Genomic DNA, 6177 nt, shown 5'->3' with positions numbered 1-6177 from the left:
ATTTGCTTAGTCCTTTGTCATACTTGTGTTTTACTTCTTCGTGTGCGTCTGATTAACCATAGCCGCGCTGCTGATGTGTCATTTTGACATATCAGAAAGGAATAGAAATGTTTTCGGCGTACTGGAGAGGAAGTTGCAACAACGTGGGACTGCAAAGAGTATACCTCCTCGAAACTGATCGTTCACCACAGCTGAAGTGTTGGTATTGTGACGTCCTCTTGCTCTTGCCTCAGCTGTAGTTCCAGGTTTGCCAATTAAATAATACATATGCTCCAGTTGCAATTATTTATTTATTTCATTTGTTGTGCATGTGAATCTGTACATGTAGTGATCACTCACTTTTCGCCACTGGATGCCCTTAGATGAATTACGTATATTATAGCTATATGTTCCGAATGACAGTATGCGTTCTGCACTGATGAGAGTTCATTTTGAGCACCATTTGTTGTGTAGCGTCTGTGAAGAGGCGAGCGTCTTAGAGATAGCCATGCCTGGCGAAACTGTAACTTTTTTGTCGGTGTGTCGGTTAGGAGACAGTAACCTCTATTTATAGGTGATCTGTGTAACGTTTATAGAGGATATTGGCTATAGGTTACAAGGTAACTTCTGAAATAGAGGGTAAAAATTTTGAAATTTTTACCCTTTAATAGAAGGTACCACGTTACAAGGATGGTGTTAAGTACCTATGCCAACTAAATCCGAGACAAGGAGTACAGACAAGTTTCCGTTACACAGCAACAACTTCGATGGGTAGCAACCGTATACGGCACCTCAGTAACATCATGGCGAATTTAAATTCCCGTGAAACATTGCAACAACCAGTTTTCTCGAAAAAGCGAATATATTTTCCACGCAAAAAAGAAAATAAACCTTTTGCTGCTATTTATTATGAGTTGTATGCAGATCATATCTTCAGTGGAAAAGTAGGAAGTTCAAGAAAAAAGAGTGAACAGGCTAAAGGGCAAATTCGATTGTATGCAGCGCAAAGTTTTGCGGGCTTTGTTCACGTGTGTATGTGCAACACCCCGCCTCAACGCGCTGGATCACTGACCTTGCGCCTTAGGCTCCCCACAAAAGAGGAGTCCTTACATCCAATGTGTCATTACATCCATCGTCCTGTTACGTCTATTGTGTCGATACATCCATACCATGCCGTTACATCCAGTGTGCCATTACGCCCAACGAGCCGTTACATCCATCGATGGATGTAACGACCTATTGGATGTAATGGCACGTTGGATGTAGTGGCCCAACACCTTGGAAACAGCAGTCGCTTTGTTCGTGAGAACACCCGCTATAATAATACATGCAGGGTGTAATACATGCAGGGTGTCCATTTTTATGCGTCACAGATATGTTATGATGCGTCACACATATAGAAAGGCTATGAAAGCTGCACAGATGTAGGTTTTGCGATGGTTACGGCCAGTCGGAGACGTATATAACTTTTGTACGACTAATTAAACCAAAATCACTAATTAACATTTTCGTGACACGATTTCCGGGAAATGACTCGGACCACCCATTATTTAAATCTACCGGTATTTTAAAATCCCTTGAAAGAAGCACGTACCTTGACATACCATCAAGCGTCATGAGTCCCTAAACTTATTCACTGCAGCCCCAACACGGTTGTATGAAGGGCTATTTATGTGATACATAGTTGGCAGCGTCAGTTAATGACTTCGAATGTAACATTTTATTGGATTAGGCAACTAAATATAGAAGAACATACACAAAGCAAGCCTCGCAACACCCAGTTGCATATCTCAGTTGAATGGAAGACACCAGCAGTGGGATTCAGCTGCCATCATTCAATTGAATTGAATTTAACCTTGACTGAGGTTCCCAAACTGATGCAGCTTTCTTAAACTTTGCCAAGGCCCTCGATACGGTTCCTCATATCCGTCCACGTGCCGAGTTCCAAAGATTCGATTCGCCATTTTGGGCACAGGATTCGGATTCCCAAATCTCGAATCCCTGCCTAGGATTCAAGGATTCGAGGATTCAATTGGCACATCCCTAGTTATTTTCCTCCTGTTTTCCGTCTACCGCCATCAGGAACTCTAAGGACAGTCCTACGACCGTAGTTTCAATTGCCGACCCCACTAAGTTTAAAAAGCCATATTAGAATAAGGCCTCATCCATCCGATTGGTCCATAGCCACCCAATATGTGGTATGATGTCACTATGTGAAAATGCGTTGTCTACATCTTCCATTTTCTTTTTTTTTTTTTTTTCAGCGCGGTGCCGTACATGTCATGCAATTTCACTGCGCAATCCTTTATGAAGTACTGCTGGTAGGGGGCTTTAACATATACGAATTTTAAAAATTAAATGGGTATAAGTTCGCAAAATTTTGCTATGCAAATGAGCCGGAACCGGAACAACGCTCTTCTATGCAGCTTTCGTAGCTCTTTTTTTTTTTGTAAGAAACGTGCAACTGATCGAAATGAACAACCCGTACATTTATTAATAAATTACGTTCTTCTAGTTCCTTGCGGCACAAAGTGTACTGGATATTTTGACTTTTGTCATAGCGCGGATTAATACTGTATGTCCACGTGCAGATGAAATGATGAAAGTGAGAGTGAAGCCAAATATTGAAAAAGAACACGGAGAGACAGATAGTGCGTACCTTACCCCAAAGCGGACTTACGATGGAGATCAGAAACCAAGAAGTAAAAAACGCCTCAAATTTTAGAGATGTCGTCGTGTCCAGCCACTAAAGTGAAAAATCAAGATGCAAACGGGAACAGTGACGTGAGGGAAGCAGAAAGATAACGCACAATCACACCGTAATTTCGTGTCATAACGAAAGTATATATGCTATACTGCTACCCAGGAATGCATGCGCAGGCTGAAACTGATGTGCAGGCATGACAAGCACCTTAGCATGGGCGGGAACTGCGAAGACATAGAGCTTTATTATTTAGGATGAATAAAACCAGCAGTGGGAACAGGGACACTTCCTTGACCCTGTTCCTAGACCTCAGGGTTTTACTCATTTTAAAGAATCGCGTTTAACCACCGTGACCTGATTTGGAAGCTGAATGTGTGTAACCCAGTGACAATAAAAAAATAAAACATTTTGAAAGCATGTTTCGGTGTGTGCTTCTCCCGATTCCATTCGGGATACTCGTCGTGTATTTTCCTGTGCATCGTACCAGTTCGTAACACTTGACGTGAAAGTCACTCCCTTGAACCTGAAAGGTAGTGTCAACACAATAGCCTTCACTGTCCGGATCTTTTTAGTCAATTTCACAGCACAGATAAAAACATCACATAAATGGCCTTGTTACATTCAAAGCCCCACATTTGGCACACCCATATGTGCTCCGCAGTTTCGGGCCGAAACTACGACTTACAACCCATTCCTACAATCTATCGGCATATTGATGGAGCTTGTGTGTTTGCGACCGCAGTCGTAAAGAGGAATCCCTTCTCCACCGCCTATAACTCACTGTTGCCCATACACTCTCACTTCTCTTTAAAATGGGTCGGCTAGATTCAGCAAACTGCAATCTCTGTGGCGTGGAATCTAACATCCTACACCAGCTCCGATACATTGTCAGCAGCACCTACACCATAGGAACACCCTTCGCTGCCGTCTCCACCAGATTTGCTGTAACGACTTTTCGTTGGCTGCTCTCCTTCGCTCCGTCTTGCTTCCCAACCAGTGCTTCCCAACCGCTCTCCTCGGTTTTCTAGGAGTCTCAGGACTCGTGAACTGCATGTGAGCTGCATCTGACATTGTTCTGGTGTCTCTTTTCTTCTTTCTTTGCTTCTTTTTCTTTTCCATTTTTGTTCCTTTTGATTATTTTCAAGTAGCAAGCCGGCTCTTTGCCTGGCTATCTCTTCCTTTCTTTTCTTTTTTTCTTAATAAACATATACCCCACCCCACACACTCAGAGTCATAGAAATATCCAACGAGTATTTACATGTGGAGGGTGCTGTTAGCGATCCGGCTGCACGCATTCTAGGCATAGAAACGTAATTTCTCATTTGAACTATTGTGTCTACTACTGAGGCAATGTTTTGTCTGTTTCCAATCTAGCGCACATTCGTATAGACCATCTTTGGCAAACATGTCACCGCACACTGCATGGAAGTGCGTAAAGCGTACGGATTATAAAAACTTGTTTTATTCCTTGTTGTTTAAAAGGTTAAAAAGCGTTTAAACTTCTTAACTTGAATGCTTAACGTTCACAAGAAGTTGAATACATTATTTGTCGAACGTGTCAAAACCACATCGATTTGATACATCGACTTGATTACACCTACACGTTTGCACAATGTATATGACAGCTGCTCCAGACTCACTTCCAAGAGAACATTTGCGCAATAATGACCATGTCGTGGCAAATTGGTACGTAACGATAGGAATGTCACTAATACAGACAAGAATAGAAATCAAATTAAGAGTGCACAGACACCTAGACCATTGTACGTAATTCCCGATGGTGATATGTGAGACAACAGCAGAAATTGCGACACAAATTACACATTGTGTTGTCAAGATTAAGCGTGAACACGGGTTCATAATGACCTTGAGACGCGACCGTTTTACCAGAATCGTTAAACATTATACGATTCACAACTGCTGTTGCGCACATTACCACCTAATAACAGTTTGTTTTTGCGTATTACGACTGTAGCAGAAAGTCAGTAACGTAGGTGAGTATGTAAAAGGGATGGTTAAGTAATACTAGGTTTCACAACATGCACTACTGTATTTCTATACGTTGTAAAGTATAGCACTATTGCGACAGCCACCAAGACGTAATTTTAATAACTTAACAATGGGAGGATGGGGTTTGTCCCTTCAAATGACGTACCCTTGGAAGGCGTTAGGGAGGAGTGTTAGATTATCTCAATTGGTAGGGCCCTGGAATGTCAAGTCAAAAGATGTTGGTTCGAGTCCGACAGCTGGCTAATCTTTTCAGCGACATCTTTCTTTCATGATTTTCATGCCCATTTAAAGATTGTAATCTTGGAGTCTGGTTTCACTAATAGCAGTAAACGTTAAAAAAAGCGCGAATCTTATCTTATTTCTAAATTGTGCACGCTTAAACCACGTGGCCTAAACACCCATGCAGGCCCGTTACAGTTCTTAACCGAAATATAATTGTGCCTTGCCACCATGTAACTCCTCATCCTCACTTCCTCTTAATTTCCCGTCTGCACTTAGCCAGAATGCCTTTTCCCCGGCCACGGAGCGCGACAGAGACCACGTCTCCCATATCTCAAGGTTATTTTTTATTTTATTTATTTATTTCCACAAAGTGGAGCAAGCGGGACAAAAAGCCATCAATGTAGCTTAATTCAATGTATGTATGTATCAATGAAGATCATAATAGGTTACCTGCCACTTTACCCGTGAAACCCATATCCAGTACTGTCACAGTCATTTCAATGCGGTCATACTTCCTTTTCGGCTTTTACTCCTTAGACCTTGCCTTTTTTTTGCATTCAGAGCTGTGACTCTTTGCTTTTTGTGGTTCTCTATATTTGTTGTTTGACTTGCCGCCTTTGACTGTTTTACGCCTGGGAGTTATTTAGACTTTTCTGCATGTTTGTTCTTGGGCTGGCTGTATTAATATATTCCTGTCTGTGTGATATCTATATTATGACTCTATCATTTTTTTTAACCTGGTGAAGTGTAGACTGCTACACGAAAGTCTCGTTGAAATAAATTTCTTTGATGTTTCTAACCGTTCCTTCAATTCAACACCTCGCTTGACATTGTTTTTATTACTCTTGCAGCTTACAGTATTTAAGTCACGTATCTTAAAAATTCAATACATTTAATTTCTGAATAATTTTCCGAGCAACTTGGTATCACGCAAATACTTTCAAAAGTCAGTTTAGTAATTTTACGTAAATAATTTTCAATAACTTCTATGTACTCTCCAAGTTACTTTAGTTTTGCATACAGAGGCGCTATTATAGTATCGCCGCTACCGTAGTCGCCACTTTATTTTCAGTAGCGGAGTAGCAATTGTCCTACATTTTAAATTGGTTACTGGGAAAGTATTTCCGCTACAAATGCCCTTAGCGGCGGGCTCATTCTCCCCAACCGCTACTTCTCATAATATAAAAGACGTGGAACACAGAGAAGAAAAAAACAAGGTAACAGGGAGAATGTTTTTTTTCTTATTATTATTCCTTTTTGTT

The sequence above is a fragment of the Ornithodoros turicata genome, chromosome 1 (assembly GCF_037126465.1).
Source record: "Ornithodoros turicata isolate Travis chromosome 1, ASM3712646v1, whole genome shotgun sequence".
Taxonomy (NCBI): Eukaryota; Metazoa; Arthropoda; class Arachnida; order Ixodida; family Argasidae; genus Ornithodoros; species Ornithodoros turicata.
This window is presented reverse-complemented; position numbering follows the sequence as displayed.